Source organism: Callithrix jacchus, chromosome 19 (genome assembly GCF_049354715.1).
Source record: "Callithrix jacchus isolate 240 chromosome 19, calJac240_pri, whole genome shotgun sequence".
In the NCBI taxonomy this organism is placed as follows: Eukaryota; Metazoa; Chordata; class Mammalia; order Primates; family Cebidae; genus Callithrix; species Callithrix jacchus.
The window spans coordinates 28577488-28596701 of record NC_133520.1 but is presented as its reverse complement, the minus strand read 5'-3'; the positions used below and the strand labels follow the sequence as shown (position 1 = coordinate 28596701).

Here is a 19214-nt window from a genome sequence, read left to right as displayed (position 1 = left end):
CATCAACATTATCTGTACACACAGTAGAGTCTCATTACTGATTCATTAGGCCCTGTGGATCCCTGAGATGCCTCCCTGAGCAATGTTATCCATAGAACCAAGAGGGGTAGCCAAGCTCTGGCCCTCTTGCCTCAGTCCTTCCTCCAGCTGGGTGTTGTGCAGACTCTATCCCGATGCATCTCTCTGGCTGCTTGAGCTTCACCCGGTGGCCCACCTCCTTCTGCGTGGGCTCCGACCCCGTTAACATGGAAGGACAAGGCCCTTCTGGACCAGCCAATGCCCCGGTTCCTGTGGACAGCCCCATCAGAAAACACAACAGAGGTAACCCCCTGAACCAACAGAAGCCTGTTCCCCATGAACAGGGTGGGGATGTTTGTCCACTGCCCCCTGCAGCTGATGGCTTTCCCATCTTGTCAGGCAGGAAGGGACAGGGTGTGGGGAGGGTGTGATACTGATTTCCAACCGCCACCCAGTGCAAGATCCTAATCAGTCCTGTGAAGAGCAGCTGGTCATTTCTTTTGTCTTCCAGTGGCTGGGGCTGGGGGCTGGGAGGGGACAAACTCTTCCAAAACACCGACTAAGGAAGTCAGCACCCTGTGGTTTGGGGATTATAAGTGAGGAGGGAATCACAGATAGTTGAGCACATTACAGCATATACATATGAAAGAATATTTAAAAGGATATGTACAGAGATTTGATTGATATAGAAAAACATCTGAGATCGTATTAAGCAAAAACCAAAAATACAAAATGGAAAGCAGAATACGGTCTGAACTATGTAGAGACAAACCTGCCTTAAAGAAAGCTTAGAAGGAAATGTTAACAGGGTTGGCTTCTAGAGTGGGGTATTTGGGCTACTTGAAGCTTTTCCATTTTCCTATGATAAGCTTTGTTAGTCAGGGGGAGAAAAACAACACTAGTTAAAATTTGGGAGAGAGGACCCATGGATGGGGCACCCTCTGTGATCCAACAGTATCTTCCCAAGGGATGAAGGGTTGTGTGTGTGTTGTGGGTGGGCAGGGAGAGAAAGTGCTGAGTTCTGGTACAGCCAGAGAACTCAAGGGGCTGCATTCTGGAGTATTCCCAAGGGTGCTCCTGCCTGATGGGAGAGACACGGCCCCTGGGAAATGCAACCTAAGTGCTGAGGGAGCGGAGAGAGGCCTGGAATGACTAAGGGTGTGTACCCTGCGCAATATCACTGGGGGCTGGTGGAGCCAAGAGTGGAGGACACAGGGGAGGGTGGCAGTGCTGGGCTCAGAGGGAAGCCTTCCTGGAGGCGGTGGGCCTCAAGCAGACCTCTAAAGTGAACTTCGGTGTGGCTGGAGCTGCCGGCATGTCATGGGGCCTGGAGAGTGGTCCTCAGAGCCAGCAGAAGGAATGCCCAGGAGAAGTGGCCAGCCTCTCCCTGAAGGAGGTGGGCGAGTGTCACCATCAGTATGGTGTATATGTCGGGGGGGAGCTGGGAGGTGGGGCAGAGTGTGGGGGAGGCCCCTGGAGCCCACAGGAAGAAGTCTGGAAGTGAAGGGGAGAGCTCAGTGCTGGGGAGACAGGAGGAGCAGCCAAGATCTGAAAGAAAGGACCAGCGTGAGGCTTGACATGCAAGAGGGTAGCTGTGTTTCAAACTGGTCTTTTAAAGAAGTCTGAGAGAGAAGCGCTGAAGGACATTTATTTGGGTGTTAATTTTTGGTTCAGTTCAGTGACTAGGGGTTGGGGGAGTGTCTGGTGCCTCCGGGGATAAAATGCTGGTCTGAAGCCACAAGGCCCCTGGGAGGTCAAATCCACCTCATCATGTGGCCTGGGGTCCTGCCTTCAACTGTGTGGGCCTCAGTTTCCCCCAGAAAGGCAGGGGGTGGGTGACAGCCCTTCTATTATCCTCAGGTCTCAGGGGCTCTGCTAATAAAAATGATTGTAAAACGCTTTGCATTAGCGATGCTGCCTCACAACGGAGGCAATTCTTTCCCACAGAGGGGGCTCAGTTCCCGCAGGGGTCCGCTCGGAACCTCTCTGCCCTCCAAAGAAGGAGCCCTTCTGTTCCCTTGTCATCTCAGTGAATGCTGCGTCCCCGGGATAGCCATGGGCCGGGCCCCATGCCCGCTGTTGGCAGCCGCCCTCACATAGCACAAGGGAAACTTTGTGTGTGCCCCCTAGGCCTGGAGTGTGAGCTGCCAAGAGCAGGCTCAGTGTCTCCTCTGATGGCGGAGGAAACCGAGGCACAGGAAGGGAGAGTGCCAACGGGCCCAGCAGAAACCAGGGCCTGTACTTCCTTATTTAGAAAAGTGGCATCAATAATTAGCAATTATAAGGCACCACATGGTTTAGGTAGTAATGATGAAAGCAGTAACTAAATATTTATTGAGCACTTAGTATGTGCCAGTCACCTTACATATATTACCTTTTTTTTTGAGACGGAGTTTCACTCTTGTTACCCAGGCTGGAGTGCAATGGCGCGATCTCGGCTCACCGCAACCTCCACTTCCTAAGTTCAAACAATTCTCCTGCCTCAGCCTCCAGAGCAGCTGGGACCACAGGCACGCACCACCATGCCCAGCTAATTTTTTTGTGTGTTTTTAGTAGAGACGGGGTTTCACCATGTTGACCAGGGTGGTCTCGATCTCTTGACCTTGTGATCCACCCGCCTTGGCCTCCCAAAGTGCTGGGATTACAGTCTTGAGCCACCGCGCCCGGCCCATATTACCTTTTTTAATCACATGTTTATTCCTGCCAACAATCCAGTATGATAGGAACCATCAGTGTTCCCTGTGGTAGGCAGAATAACAGACCCCAAAGATACCCATTCTCTTTTATCCAGAAGCTGCAGGAGTTACCATAAATGGCAAATGATCGTCACAGGTGTGTTAAGATTAAGGACCCTGGCATGGGTAGGGTATCTTGGATTATGCAAATGGGTCCATCTCATCACACGAGTCCTTCAAAGCAGAGAATCTTTCCCAGCTGCAGAGAAGCAGCGAGATAGCAGCATGAGAAGGACAACAGACCTTCTGTTGCTGACTTTGAAGATGGAAAAAGGGGCCACACCAAAGATGGAGGGTGGCCTCTAGCAGCTGGAAAAGGTGAGGAAACAGATTCTCCCCTGGGGCCTGCAGGTGGGAACACAGCCCTGCCCACACCTTGAATTTAGCCCAGCGACACCTTGTTGGGTTTCTACTGTACAGAACTGTAAGATAAATCCATGTTAAGACACTAAGTTTGTGGTAATTTGTTATAGCAGCCCAGAAAAACAATCCATTCCTATTTATTTGAGACAGAGTCTCACTCTATCGCCTAAGCTGGAGTGCAGTAGCATGATCTTGGCTCACTGCAACCTCCGCCTCCTGGGTTCGAGGGTTCAAGCGATTTTCATGTCTCAGCCTCCCGAATAGCTGGGACTACAGGTGCATGTCACCATTCCTGGCTAACTTTTATATTTTTAGTAGAGGTGGGGTTTCACCATGTTGCCCAGGCTGGTCTCGAACACCTACCTCAAATGATCTGCCCACTTCAGCCTCCCAAAGTGCTGGGATTGCGAGCATGAGCCACCGCGCCCAGCCCCATTCCCCTTTAATATGTAAGGACATTAGGGTGAGAAATGTTAAAGCCACATTGCTGTGAAGTGAAGGAGCTGGCACCTTTCACACCTACAAACTGACTACCTACAATGAGCCAGACCCTATGCCAGGGCCACGGATTCCTTCCTTCCTGCGTGCTTCCGTGCTTGCTTGCTTCATTCCTTCCTTCCTTTCTTCCTCCCTTCCCTCCTCCCTCCCCTCCTCCCTTCCTTCTTTCCTCCCTTCCCTCCTCCCTTCTTTCCTTCTTGATCCCTCCCTCCCTCCCTTCCTTCCTCCCTTTCCTCCTGCCTTCCTTCCTTCTTGATCCCTTCCTCCTTCCCTCCCTTCCTTCCTTCCTCCCTTCCTTCATTCTTGATCCCTCCCTCCCTCCCTCCCTCCCTCCCTCCCTCCCTCCCTCCCTCCCTTCCTTCATTCTTGATCCCTCCCTCCCTCCCTCCCTCCCTCCCTTCCTTCCTTCCTTCCTTCCTTCTTGATCCCTTCCTCCTTCTCTTCCTTCCTCCCTTCCTTCATTCTTGATCCCTCCCTCCCTCCCTCCCTCCCTCCCTCCCTCCCTCCCTCCCTTCCTTCCTTCCAACACAGTCTTGCTCTGTCACCCAGGCTGAGTGCAGTGGTGCCAGCATGACTCACTGCAGTCTTAACCTCTGGGGCTCAAGAGATCTTCTCACTACAGTCTCCCAAGTAGCTAGGGCTACAGGTAAACACTGCCATGCCTGGCTAATATTTTACATTTCTCATAGAGACAGGGGTCTTGCTATTTTGCCCAGGCTGGTCTCAAACTCTTTGGCTGATGCAATTCTTCTGCCTTGGCTTCAGAAAGTATTGGGATTACAAGTGTGAGCCACTACACCTGGCCAGGAATTTATGGTCCAAAGAGAACCGGGTCCCAACCAGATCTGCCTGCCTGCAAAGCTTCTGCTTGTCATGACCACAGCATTCTGCCTTCACAGCTCTTTCACAAGTTACCTCATTCTATCCCTACAATAACACATTGAAATAGGAATCAATGCCCTCATTTTGCTGATGAGGAAACTGAGGCTCAGAGAAGTGAGGTGTCAGTCACAGGGCCCTCAGGTGGTCACATCATGTCCAGAACTCAAGCTCCTGGCATTCAATTCCAGACTCTGGGTTCTTCCTTACTTCTGATGTGAAGGAGTCCCGGGGGCTTTCCTTGCTGCCCTGTGTCACTTGAAGCAGACATTCGGGCTACCCCACCAAGCGGTGTCTTGGGGATCATGGTCTCATATACTTTTTCTCTGGTCCCAGTTCCAATATCTTCTCCCAGGCTGGGACACACCAGAAGAAAATCATGTTGGGTCAGTGACACCTATGGGGTGAGTGAACGCCCCCTCTGCCATCCAGGCTGGGTCCTGGTGTCCAGATGCTCTTTGAGGGGGTGTTTCCTGAGGACAAATGATTCCCGTTGCTGTGGATGCACAGGAGGAGCGTGACCAGGGGCAGCTAGCCCGGAGTCACACCACCAGCTTGCTAAGCATGTCTGCACCCCCTGACGATCCGGTCACCTCTTCGTTAGTCTGTAGCTTCCCCCCCACATCCTCCCTTAGGACTCAACAAAAGACCAGGATATCTCAATCAGAAGGCCCAGGCCACCCTCAATACTCGTAACCACGCACTCTGGTCAAAATGGTTTACTATGCATGTTCCTGTGCATTACCTCACGATTCACCCACTGCCCAGCGCTATTATCAACCCTGTTTTCTAGAAAAGGAAACTGATGTTCACACAGATCCCGTGATCCAACAGCATCCAGGATCCGGACTGAGGCATTGGATTTCTGGTGACTTGCTGGTTCCCCACTGACAGACTCTATAGGCAGGGCCTGTCCACCCCTCCCTGCCTGCTCCCCTCCATCCCCCAGGCCCAGGAGACAGCACCAACTGCCTACAAGTACCCTGGCAGCTTAAACAGAAAGAGATGCCGCATGCTGCTCTCATACATTCCTAGCATGACCTGCTCAATATGATGCCTTAAGCTCCACTCAGAAGGAAGCTTAGAGCTTTCAGAAAGCAGTTTCCAAAGTGATCAGTCCTGCAGGATTCCTTTCGGACCATACAGCTGTGTCCGAGGCAAAGGACCATGCCCACTTGGGGCTGGCCCACCAACCCTGTCCTGCCCAGGGCTCAGCAGGCCCAGCTGCTGAGGGGTTGCTGTGATGGAGGAGTGAGTCATGGAGCCTGGAATTTGAAGCCTTCCAGAACTTCACCCATCCCAGCCAACTTCACATCTGTCCTCCAGATGTCTCCACTTCGGAAATGCTTTCTACCAACAAGGACCCAAGGTCACGGGGCATACTTGACCTTAGGAAAATAACTTCAGGCCGGGGTTGGTGGCTCATGCCTATAATCCTAGCACTTTGGGGGCTGAAAGGCCAGAGGATCATTTGAGCCCAGGAGTTTGAGACCAGCCTAGGAAACATAGTGAGACCCCACTCCTCTGGCTGTCTCTAAAAAAAAAAATATGTGGTGGCATATGCCTGTAGTCTCAGCTACTTGGGCAGCTGAGGTGGGAGAACTGCCTCCAGGAGTTCAAGGCTGCAGTGAGCTATGATGGCACCCAGCCTAGGTGACAGAGCAAGGCCTTGTCTCTAAAAAAATAAGAATAAATAAATAGAAAAATACGTCCAGAACCTCCTTGGTCTCCTTGGTTGATTCTCCTAAACCTAACTGGGTGCCTTTGTTCCAACCACAGATAGTCTCATGCTGTGACAGTGCTTACTGCCTACCGACCCTGAAGGTGGGGAATCTGATGGAGGAACATAGCCCCTGCCTGCAGGGAGTTCCCAGGCTGATGGGCAAGGCAGTTCCTAATCTCACGGAGGCCCCAGGCTAAGCAGAGAATACAGCCTTGTCCTTAACCAGATTCTATGCTGATGGAAGAGACAGAACCCTGCCCGCAGGAAGCCTACGGCCTAATAGGGAAAAACTTCTGTATCTGTGGGAAGCTTCTGATGTCCAGAGACAAGGGACACAGAAGAAAAATCTAGAAACATGAATAATGGAAGTGAAAAAGCTAACTTGTATTGAGTGCCTAGCATATGCCAGTCACTGTACAGGTTTAATCTTTAATTCTCACAACTACCTCATTTACAGTCAAGGAAACTAAAGCACCTTGGTTAGTTCTCCAGCTAGTAAGTAACAAAACCAGGATGCAAACTGAGATCTATGCGACACCCACAGCCTGCTTTTGTGTAACACCATGTGTGACGGGGCAGATTCGTTTAGCTTCTTTTTCCACGTCACCGTTTAGGCTGGGAGCTGGCTTTGTTTCCTATTGCAAGTCACCATTCTCACAATATTAAAAATTACTGGCCCAGCGTGGTGGTTCATGTCTGTAATCCCAGCACTTTGGGAGGCGAGGCGGGCAGATACCGAGGTCAGGAGTTTGAGACCAGCTGGGCCAATATGGTGACACCCTGTCCCTACTAAAAATACAAAAATTGGGCCGGGCGCGGTGGCTCATGCCTGTAATCCCAGAACTTTGGGAGGCTGAGGCAGGTGGATCACGAGGTCAAGAGATCGAGACCATCCTGGTCAAAAAGGTGAAACCCCGTCTCTACTAAAAATACAAAAAATTAGCTGGGCATGGTGGCGTGTGCCTGTAATCCCAGCTACTCAGGAGGCTGAGGTAGGAGAATTGCCTGAACCCAGGAGGTGGAGGTTGCAGTGAGCTGAGATCGCGCTCCAGCCTGGGTAACAAGAGCGAAACTCTGTCTCAAAAAAAAAAAAAAAAATTAGCCAGTCGTGGCGGCATGCACCTGTAAGTCCTAACTACTTGGGAGGCTGAGGCAGGGGAACTGCTTTAACCCGGGAGGTGGAGGTTGCAGCGAGCCAAGATTGCGCCACTGCACTCTAGCCTGGGCGATGGAGCGAGACTCCATCTCAAAAAAAATAAATTACTACCCACAGCGCTACTTCACTGACTGACAATATCCCACTGTCCCAGCAGCAAGAGAGAATGCCGACTCTGTCCCTTTAAAACAAAGAGAAGGACTCACAAAGGAGCTCCCATCCTCCACTAGCAAGGGGTCCCATGCCCTACAGAGGTAAGCTGTGGTCAAGCAGCAGCTTTTTGGGGTCTCATGGAGAAAAGGCTGCAACACCAAAGCCCCACCCCAGGTTGGCCCCAAGCCAATCACTGGAGGAATGTACTCCTGGGGACCCATGGAAAGAGAAGTGACTGCTGCACACCACTGGGAAGTCTGCGGTGGTGGCAAGTGCAGCGGAAATGCTGACACTGCTGCGTGGCACCCAGGGCTGGCCTGGAACGGCAGCCTGGCCTTCCTGCTGTTGTGATAAAGCCCTGGGAGGCCTCAGCTCATGCCAAGGATCCACAGATCCCAAAGCCTTCTGCAGTCCTCAGTCCCAGGGAGGAGGCTCTGCAGAGGAAGAGATACAAATGCTGCCTTGCAGCAACAGAGATGCAGATTTGTACACACATCAGTGTCTTTCCTCAGAAACAGTGACTTGGGCCTGGAAGGACCGGGAGACAGGATTTCATTAAATATCTCATTTCTCAGGGCCTGCTGTGGGGCAAGAGCTCTGGCAAGGAACCTAGGGTCCACCGCCAACCCCAGCTCCTCCTCTGCTTCTCTCTGGCACCCCAAACCACCCCAGTTGCTTAGGGTCACTGAGCTCCTGCCCATTGGTCACCACACCAGGATGGCCAAGGCTAGACCACTGGTAGTTTGGGATTTTCAATGGGGCAAGTCGTCCTGGCCTGGCAGGGGGATATGCTGATGGTGGAGGGGAGGCTGGTGCTGGCTAAGGGCCCCCGCATAACCCAAAGGGGAGAAGATTCCGGAAGAAGCAGCCAGGCTGAAAAACTATTGACCTTTTGCTCTTGCCTTCTATTGCACTCTAGCCTGTCCCATACCCTGTCACCCAAGATCCTTAATGGAATTTACATCCTGAAAAATGAGACCTGCAGAAGAGAAAGCAAGGATCTTGGTTTTTGGTGAGGAGGGGTTGGTTTATAGAAGATGAAACCTAAATCAAGAACAGGAGAGTTTTTTGATACCACCCAGCCAGCCCGAGGCAGACAACACACAGAGACATACGGTTCTGCTCTTCCCAGCCTCTGACCGTCCTCGGCCGCCCTACCCTGCCTGGCTTCCCGCACAGTGCAGGACTGCCCCAGCCCACACCTCTCACCCTGGCTTTCTTCCAGTCCGAAGAGGAGGGGACACGTGCATGTAGGGCCTGCCTCCCCAGCCCAAAAGATGCAGAGCTGCCAGCGGCCTGCAAAAAAGGGGAGGGTGTGGATCGGGCTGGGTTCTGCTGGGCAACTGCACCCTCTCGTGGTGGCAACAGGAAGATGCAAGGCCCTGCAGACAAAGGGCGAACCAGATTCTTCTTCCCAGAATCCCTCTACACCGCCTTTATTAAGCACCTATTGGCAGATGGCACTGGGTTCTGCCCAAAGAGAAGTGGATGGATGGACATTGCACTGTTCTTAAGCGGTGCTCAATGAAACCCTCGCAGGAGCGAGGGGGCCAATCCTTCCACAGCTCTGGGCTACAGGCCTTCCCTTTCCTCTCACTCCAGCTATAGCGATCATTGCTGGAATGGACAAATTTGCTGCCCTCTGCCCACATGCATGGCACCTCCACAATCATCTGGGACAAGCGTCTCACCTCCATCAAAACCCTGCTCCCAGCCCTAACCCTAAGGACCCTCAGCCTTCCCCAGCCCACAAAGAGGCTTAAAAGCAGCAACTATTGGAAGAGCCCTTTCTTGGCGGTTCATGCACGAGTCTCCAGGGTCGGATCGTGCAGGGTGTGCTTCTGGTCTCTCCAAACGGACGGGAGCTTCTCAAGGGCAGGAAACATTTACTGAGAATCTATTTCATGCCAGGCCCTTTATAATCACAATTGATTGAAGCCTCTTAGCAGGCCCGTAAGGACCATAAATAACCCCCAATTTACAGAGGGGAGACTTGGGCTCTAGAAGGCCAAGAGCTATCAACAACCCCTTTCCATATGCCTGGTGCTATGCTAAATGTGCTATATGCATTATCCCATTCAATCCTTGTGGACAAGGTTATCCAATAAGCTAAGTTAAAATTATGCCTATTTTGGGCCAGGCAGAATGGCTCATACCTGTAATCCCAGCACTTTGGGAGGCCGAGGCAGGCGGATTATGAGGTCAGGAGCTCGAGACCAGCCTGATCAACATGGCGAAATTCCCATCTCTGTTAAAAATACAAAAATTACTATCTTGCATGTTCTGCACATGTACCCCAAAAACCTAAAATGCAATAAAAATAAAATAAAATAAATAAATAAAAAATACAAAAATTAGCCAGGCATGGTGCCATGTGTCTGTAATCCCAGCTACTCGGGAAACTGAGACAGGAGAATCGCTTGAACCTGGGAGACAGACAGAGGTTGCGGTAAGCTGAGATCGCACCACTGCACTCCAGCTTGGGCGACAGTGAGACTCCATCTCAAAAAAAAAAATTATTCCCATTTTACAGATGAAGGTGCTGGGGTTCAGAAAACGATACCCCATAATATGGCCCTTCGACATGCTGAACTAAAGAAGCAGACTCAAGGTGTCTCTGACCTCCCCACCCCAATTTCTGCCTCTCAATCATCCGTCTTTCTCAAAGTACAGGATGAAGATGTTCTCTGGAACTCTCTCATCTCCCTAGAAACCAGACCCCAAAGAGGAACATAGTTGTTTTTTATTCCCTCCCTGAAGTTTTATTAACCAGAGAAGATTAAAACTCGTATCACAGGGGAAGAGACTGAAAATTAAACACCACACCTAGAGCCCAGACAAATTTTGTCTGAAACCAGTGTTTGTTCTCTGGTTCCATTCAATTCTCAAAGAGAATTATTTACTAACCATTGTCTGAGCAGTGGGCTCATTCATTTCCCCTAAAAATCGCTGACTATCCCCCAAAACTGCCACATGGCCTGCATTTCCCCTTCCCCCATGAAGAAGGGTATATAAGCCTCTGGGCCTCACTGGGTCATGGAGTGGCCATTCTCCTGTGCTTCCCACGAGCTTATACGTATTAACTGTCTGTCTGCCTTTTCTCTTATCTGCAGTGTCAGTTTATTTTCAGTGAACCTTCAGAGGGTGATGGGAAAGCTTCCCCTTGGCCCTTATGAAGGCATGAAGACACTGAAAGGATAAATAATATGCACAAAGTTGCACAGCGAGGAAGAGGCAGCAGGATAGAAACCCAGTTCTGCTTTACCCTTATTCTTTTTTTTTTTGAGATGGAGTCTCGCTCTGTCACCCAGGCTGGAGTGTGGTGGTGCGATCTTGGCTCACTGCAACCTCCACCTCCCAGGTCCAAGCAATTCTCCTGCCTCAGCTTCCCGAGTAGCTGGGGTTACAGGCACGTACCACCATACCCAGCTAATGTTTGTATTTTCTTTTTTCTTTAGTAGAGAAAGGGTTTCACCATATTGATCAGGTTGGTCTTGAACTCCTGACCTCGTGATCTTCCCAAAGTGCTAGGAATACAGGCGTGGGCCACTGCATTTGGCTGTCTCACCCTTATTCTCATCCCTGGTTTTCGTTTTTGTTTTTTGGAAGCCAGGCCTCCTCCTTCCTGCCCCTCCAAGCCTCTGGCCCAGGGTTCTGTGTGCAGCTCAGTCATCGCCCAGGACACAAACAGCTTCCTTTCCTCAGCCCCTAAGGAGTCCTTTCGTCCTTCTACAACCAACTCCAGAAACTACACAGACTGCTTTCTTCCTGTTTCTTCGTCCCTTCCACTCCTATTAGAACAAAACCACGTTTGACATTTCTCAGCATTATTACATTAAAGAGGCCGGATCCCAGCCAGCTATTTCTGGGCTGTAATGACTTATTCTATCTAGTCTAAGTAGTGTGGGCAAGCTGATCCTCAGTTAACCCACCTGGAAACTGGGAAGATCAGGAATTGTCTCCTAGAATTTGATTACCAGCTGAGGAAGGTGCTAATCTGGAGGTGGTAGTTAAGTGTTTGGGGGAGGCTGGGTGGTTTCTGACTTTAATTCTAAGACTAACCCAGGGGAACCTCTGGGGCCAGGATGCAGCTTTGTAAGTGATCTCTGCATGGTGAGTAAATGTCCTGAAATCAAGCCCTAACGTGGGCCCCTAATTTGTTGCATGTGCGGTTGGGCACACAAGCATCAGGACAGTCTGAAGGCTGTCCTGTGGGCTGTGCTGAGGGACATTGGACAAGCACACCCCCCAACCTTTTGTCTTTCTTCCAAAATCTCTTGCATTGTTTCACAAAAGAAGGAGCACAGAAGTTGAAATTCACCCAGGCCCCTCAGCAGGCGTTGGGATCCTCCCTCAAGTACTAATCATGATCCGCTCTGGCTGAATGATGGGGGCTGAAATGTGGCATTTCCCCATCACGGTTGGAGCGTGGGAATGCATAGAAATCTTCAACTTGACACCAACCGAACTTCCCTGGGGCTTCCTAACAGAAACAGCAGCTCATTTTCATCTCAGCCCCTCCAGGCCTTAAGCGGGGGCCCTATGGTCTGGCAGGATCACGAGTTAGAGTTCCCGGGACCCTGGCTGACTCATCTTCCTCCTCTGCACCAGACACGGAGTCTACTGGTCTGAGCTTTGCCTGAGATATTGGCCGCTACAGAAACCCCTGCAGAATTAAGCCCCTGTTTTTACAGGGGGAAGACTAATGACTTTCTAGGGCTCTCCAGTGAGAGGCCACTTGAGACCTGAGCATGTTTTCCACACATGCATTTGGAGGACGGTGCTCCTTGCTGGTGAGGAGGGGGCCCCAGGGACTGGCGGTGAGCCTCTATGGAGAGGACAGAGCTGGTCCTTAGACCTTTGCTGCTGGCCCAGGTTGGACTAAGTTTGAGGCTAGGACAGCAAGAGGGGAAGAGTCCAAGTCTTCTTCAACCTTTGCCTGGAAGGCCCCCCAGTTCCCTCCCCTTCATAGCCAATCTTTGCCTGACTTAATTCCTGCAAGTCCAGGAGGGGGAATTCACCTCCCAGGAGGCCCTTCCTGCTCCTCCGGGGGTTACAGTCCCTCCACTGTCCCCACACTGTCCTGAGCTATTACAGCTGGGGTGTAATCACTGCTTTGCTTACCAGACCTTTTTTTTTTTTGTCTTTTTTGAGATAGGGTCTTGCTCTGTTGCCCAGGCTGGAGTGCAGTGGCACAATCTCGCCTCACTGCAACCTCTGCCTCCCAAGTTCAAGCGATTCTCCTGCCTCAGCCTCCTGAGTAGCTGGGACTACAGGCATGTGACACTATGCCCAGCTAATTTTTTTATTTTATTTTTTGTAGAGATGGGGACTCCCTATGTTGTCCAGAGTGGTCTCAAACTCCTGGGCTCAAACGATCTACCTACCTTGGCCTTCGGCCTTCTAAAGTGTTCTACAGGCATGAGCCATCGTTCCTGGTCTCAGAATATTCTTTGTGAAAGAGCGTTATACTGTTTGTCCTTAGCACCTAGTGGCTAATATTTAGTGAATGAATGAATGGATCAGTGAAGTAATGAATGTGGCATTTTCAATCCTCTCTTTCAGACCTGAAATCCTGTCTCCCAGCCCAGACACCTCTTGGGCTTTTCCACAGGCCGTTCTCATGGGGTTCCAGATAGGCCGACCTCAAGCAGTACCCCAGAAGCTGGCATTAAATCTGCCCCTGACCCCCACCCCCCCATCTGCCTTCACACCACCTTTCCTCCAGCACCTGGGAACCCATTTGGCTCCCGAATCCCCACTGCCCCTCCCTTTTCTGGCCTTTCTTTAGGAAACACCTTTTTCCTGCCCCCATCTGGCCGCTGTGTTTCCTGCACAGGAAGAGGGCCTTTTGATTCCAGGGTGCTATTTACAGCAGTCCTCCCTCCTTCTGAGCCTCACCAAGGTAGGTGCAATGGTACAGGGGATGAGGGTGGAAGATGCTGGGGACTTTTCAGGGTCCCAGACACCAGGAGAAGGAAGCTGAGTTCCCAAATGAGGGACAGAACATAGAGGAGGCTTCTGACCCCCAAACTGGCTTTCCCTCCTGACCTCCCCATTTCTGTTAGTAGCTCCACAGCTCTCCCAGGTCCCAGACTCAAAACCTCAAGCTTCAGAGTCAAGGAGTTATGGGATTTACATCCAGGAAAGGCATTACAGATTATTTTGTAGGTGAGAAAACTGAGATCCAGATGGGAGAAGAGATTTGGACGAGGCCACATAGAATGTTAAAGGCAGGTTCTCTGGCCAAAATCTCCCGATTCTTGCCTTACCCGTAACAATGACATAGGATTGCCTCATTCAGTCTTGTTAGGCAGGTGGCATGTTATGGATTGAATTGTGTCACCAAAAAAGATAACTGAAGCACCAATTCCCAGTGTCTCAGAATGTGACCTTATTTGGAAACAGGGTCATTGAAGAAGTAATTAGTGAAGATGAGGTCATACTGGACTAGAGTGAGCCCCTAATCTGGCATGACTGCTGTATTTATAAGGAGAGGGACATTTGGACATAGACATTCACAGAAGGAAGAGGATGTGAAGACCACAGGGAGGAGATGGCCATGCGAAATAGAGGTGGAGATGGGAGTGATGTGTTACTAACCAAGGAATGACAAGGATTGTCCGCAAACATCAGACACTAGAAGAGGCAAGGAAAATTCTCCACTAGGCCAGGCGCAGTGGCTCAAACCTGTAATCCCAGCACTTTGGGAGGGTGAGGTGGGTGGATCACAAGGTCAAGAGATTGAGACCATCCTGGTCAACATGGTGAAACCCCACCCCTACTAAAAATACAAATAGCTGGGTGTGATGATACACACCTGTAGTTCCAGCTACTCGGGAGGCTGAGGCAGGAGAACTGCTTGAACCCGGAAGGTGGAGGTTGCAATGAGCCGAGATTGTGCCACTGCACTCCAGCCTGGAGACAGAGTGAGATTGTCTTTAAAAAAAAAAAGTTTTCTACTAATTTCAGAGGGAGTATGGCCCTGCCAACACCTTGGTTTCAGACTTCTAGCCTCCATAACTGAGACCATAAATTTCCGTTTCATTAAGCCACCTGCTTAGTATTTTGTTATGTCAGCCCCAGCTAACTGATCATAGCATTATACCCTTTGATGGATAAGGACTCTTAAGACTGAGGCAGGTTAAATGAGTTACCCAGATTACACACCAAAAGGCGCAGGAGGGACTCAACTCTCAGCCCAGCCCTCTTCCGAAAAGACGAAAAGACGGCAGGCCTTTGGATTCTGCTTTCTGCTCTGTCCCTCCCACATTCCACAGTCATCCAGTCCTGTTGGGTTTTCCTTTGTAAAAAGTTTCTCCACAGCTCTTCCTTTCCTTCCCCAGCAGGGTCGCCCTAATGCAGACTTCCCATGTCAGGAATGCTACATCTGCTGGCCCAGCTTGCCCTCTTCCAAGCCACTAGTTGGTTCGACACCTTTTTATCAAAAGCCCATTGCTTGCTAGGTTCTGTGCTATGTGCTGGCTTCTCATTGGTGAACAGAGCAGATGTGGTCCCTGCCATTTGGGCCATACTGCTGGTAAAATAGCTTCATTGTGTCACTTCTTGGCCCCGGGTCACCAGTGTCTCCCCACCACAGGCTCCAGTCTTGAACATGCACCTGTGTTTCCCACATGCAGGGCCAGACGCCCCTGTCTGTTGACATGTGCCACCTCAATTCAGATCAGAGAATAACATTCTGTCTTATGGGGAAACCAGGGGCCCCTCTGCAAATGATCTGAACTTCCCAGCTCCAGGAGATAAAGGCAGCTCCAGTCCATGGAGGGAAGAAAGGCATTATGATCTTTTACAGCAAGACACAGAAATGGGGAAGTTGTCTGGAAACAAAGAAGGTGACACTGAACACATTCAAGAGGCCAGGTGCCGTGGCTCACGCCTGTAATCCCAGCACTTTGGGAGGCTGAGGTGGGTGGATCACGAGGTCAGGAGATTGAGACCATCCTGACTAACATGGTAAAACCCCGTCTCTACTAAGAATACAAAAAATTAGCTAGGTTTGGTGGCACACGTCTGTAGTTCCAGCTACTTGGGAGGCTGAGGCAGGAGACTCAATTGAATCCGGGAGGCGGAGGTTGCAGAGAGCCGAGATCGTGCCACTGCACTCCAGCCTGGGCAACAGAACAAGACTCCACTTAGGACCAACCAGCTTAACTCTCAAAACCCTTTCGGATAGTCTACTGATGCTCGATAGATGTGAATCCTACAGCAATGAAAGGAATCTAAAGTTTCCTTCCTCCCATAAACAAACGGTGGCACATTCATACATCAGAAATTAAAAGAAGCAAAATACGTCATTTGACATGGATGAATCTCAAAAGCATTATGCTGAGCTAAGAAGCAAGACACAAAATAGAACCAACCACATGATTCCATTTATATGAAGTTCAAGAGCAGGCAAAACTAATCTATGATGCTACAAATCAGAACACGCAGACGGTGGGCGGGAACGCACTGACAATAGGGACAGGAGGGAAACTCTGTCGGTTGATGGAAATGTTCTATATCTAGATCGGGTGTGGGTCACATGGGTGTATTCATTTGTCAAAAACACATCGATCTGTTCATTTCACTGTTTGTAAATTATACCTCAATTAAAATAGAACAGAATAGAATGAAAGAAAATGATTCCCTCCTTCTCGGTTGGAACACACAGTGGCCTGCGTGCTGCAGGTGGACAGACCCTCACATTTTCTCCTGCTTCTCTCTCTAGACCTGAAATCTGGCTCAAGCTCCTGTCCCTCCTCTGGCTGGGTTTAGGCAGCAGCCCAGGCTCTCTACAAAGAGGCAGATGGGAGCAAATAGGGCCGGCAGCCCTGGCCCACGGGCCACTGAGCGCAGGCTCTGTCTGGCTTTGTGAGTAGGGCCTTCACCTCAGAGGTGTCCAGGCTGAGCCCTCCCTGGAGTCCTATTGCCATGGAGATGGCCCCAGCCTGTATTTTGGCCCAGAAGCCTCGAGTTTATCATTTCAAATCTCCCACCTTCCCAAATATTTTGCCTCTGCCACATCTGCGGCTCCTCCTTCCAGAGCAGACCGGGTGCTATTTATAATGCCTGGAAACACAGCCTGGGCCACATAATAGGCCAGCGTTGCCAAACAAAACTCCTGGCCACTCCACCCCCCTCATCCCCTGGAGGCCTACAGTCTGGAGTTCAGAGGGGCCTGAGGGACCATATATCTTAGAGCCAGCACCACAGACAACCCTTCCACGGGTCCATCTGACCCGCAGACAAGGAAGTAGGTAAACATCCCTTTTGGGATAAATTCACCCTGAAGTGTAGCCTGCATGGCTGGGGCTGAATGTTTGAGGCCTCCTTGGCTTTGCTCCATCCCTTTGCCTGTCCAGCATGTATCCTCAGTGGATCAAAGATCTATTTTATACATGGGGGCGCAGCGAGCCATGGGGCATCCAGATTAAAAATCATTAAAAAAAAAACAACATTGGCTCTAAGCTAGAGGGTGCTTAACACCTTCTAGGATGATCTTCACAATTCCCTGGCTTGAGTATCATCATCCCCATTTTACAAAGGAGAAAACTGAGGCCCAGGGAGGTTGTAGAAACCCAGATCAGGATGACTCCAAAGCCTGTGCATTTTCTATTACCTCATAGGCACCCGAGGCCCAATGTCAGGGAGAGGTCCAGGAAGCAAAGAGGTGGCCTCTAAACAAGCCAGGGAAATTCAGGACCTACAGCACTTCCCTGGGCAGGAGAAAGGGAAAGAACATTCCTTTTACCTACCTCAGCTTAAAGGCATCCCTTCCCCCAACCCCCACCACCCTGCCAAGTAATCAATGAACAAATGTTTGCTGAGCCCCTACTGTGTGCCAGGACCCAGTTAGGCTACTTCCAAGTGCTAAGAGCAGCCAACTGAGTGGCCTTATGGACTTTCCTCTGCCCTGGGAGGTCTCTCCCACCAGCCCCAGCACACCAGCCCCAACTCAGGATCTGGCCCCACCCTGCCATCCCAAACACAGAGACCTTTGTCTCTGTCACAGTTTCTGTGGTCAGCTAACAGTGGCCCTTCCCCTCCACTTCCCACAGCCAACCCCCAACTCTGTGGTCACTTTCTAGGCCTCCCTGCGGCCCCTGATTTCTTTCTGGCCATGGCCAGCAAGAGGAAGTGGGGAAATGACTCAGAGGGGTGATGTGGCGTCTTAGTGATGATATTCGGTACGGACTGGTAGTGAGTGACAGAGAGGCACTGGATCTCACAGGAGATGTGTAAATCGGGAGGGGCCAGCTGATTAGCTCCAGACCAGAGGAGTTTTAATGGGTTGCCAACCTAACACAGGCCTAAATTCATGCACAATGGTAATTTTCAACTCTGATGAGAAAATGAGAAACGGAACTCAAAACATAATATTTTTACATTATTTCTTTGACTAATTGGGTAAAAGCGAGCAGGAATGATAAAGTTGATGATGTACTATAAAGTAGCTTTTATTGAAATATAAATCTTAAGGACTTGTCAAAATAAATGCAATAGCAAAGTAAATTTAAAAGCTCAATATGACTTCCGCATTTGTATAACAGACATAGTGTCTGTGGTTAAGTTCCATGAGCCATTAAAGACACTGGTGGTGCTGGGTGAGGTGGCTCATGCCTGTAATCTCAGTACTTTGGGAGGCTGAGATGGGAAGATCAATTGAGCCTTGGAGTTCCAGACCAGCTTGGGCAACATAAGTGAGACTCCGTCTCTATAAAAAATATAAAAGTTAGTCAAGTGTGGTGGTGTGCTCCTGTAATCCCAGGAACTTGGAAGGCTGAGGTGGAAGGATCACTTGAGCCTAAGAGGCTGAGACTGCAGTGAGCTGTGATTGCATCACTGCCCTCTAGCCTAGGCAAAAGAGGAAGACCCTTTCTTAAGAAAAAAAAGAAAGACACCAGTCTCCAGGCCCCTTCTGCTATACATGACCCTGGAGTGTATTGGATAGGACGAAGACCAGGAGTCAGAAGACTTGGATTCCCCGACTCATTCCCTAAAGTTATGTGGTGTTGGGTAAGTTACTTAGCCTCTCTGAGTCTGATTTTGACATCTATAGAAAGGGAAATTTTTGTCCTGCCAACCTCATAGGGTTGCCATGAAGAGTAAATGAGATGATGGATATGAAATCATTCAGCACGGACCGTACATTAGACCAGAGGAAGTTTTGCAGTGAAGGCCCGAGGAAGAACTCTCATAGCAAGATGGGATTTTAGTCGTGGGACTTCAGTCAACCAACCTCCATCCTCAGGGTCAGGCTGTGACTGCTCCAGAGTGGTGTGGGTCTCAAAAACCTGCTGAGACACCTTCGGGGCCAGACCTGCATAGACCACCCACCCCAGCTGTTCCCAGGACAGAAGGGGCAGAGCTGAGGAGCTTTTCAGAGGCCCTGGGTTCCAAAATACAAACATAAAACTGCAAAATTGAAGTTAATCAAGATTTTTAATCAAACATCTGTAAAATGTAACATTGTGTCAACTGCTTCAATTCTTAAATTTAGCTTTTACAAAAATGTATTCTGTTTGAAAATAATTTAGGCTGGGTGAGGTGGCTCACACCTGTAATCCCAATACTTTGGGAGGCCTAGGACGGTGGATCACCTGAGGTGAGGAGTTCGAGACCAGCCTGGCCAACATGGTGAAACCCGTCTCTACTCCAAATACAAAAAATTAGCCAGGTGTGGTGG

The 19214-nt window shown here is 50.2% G+C and overlaps 1 protein-coding gene across 14 annotated transcripts in view; it reads right to left on the bottom strand.

Annotated features, from left to right (window-relative positions):
- NAV1 (neuron navigator 1) overlaps positions 1–19214 on the bottom strand; it is a 272793-nt gene that overhangs the window by 242171 nt on the left and 11408 nt on the right. For 2 of the 14 annotated variants that reach the window (XM_078356800.1, XM_078356803.1), the window contains exon 2: positions 9682–9773. The exons of 10 other annotated variants lie outside the window; for them this stretch is intronic. The gene's annotated coding sequence lies outside the window, so the exon portion shown is untranslated. Of the gene's footprint in view, positions 1–8734; positions 8843–9681; positions 9774–19214 lie in introns of those variants that run through there. 2 more of the 14 variants (XM_054248280.2, XM_078356804.1) reach the window with 1 other exon arrangement.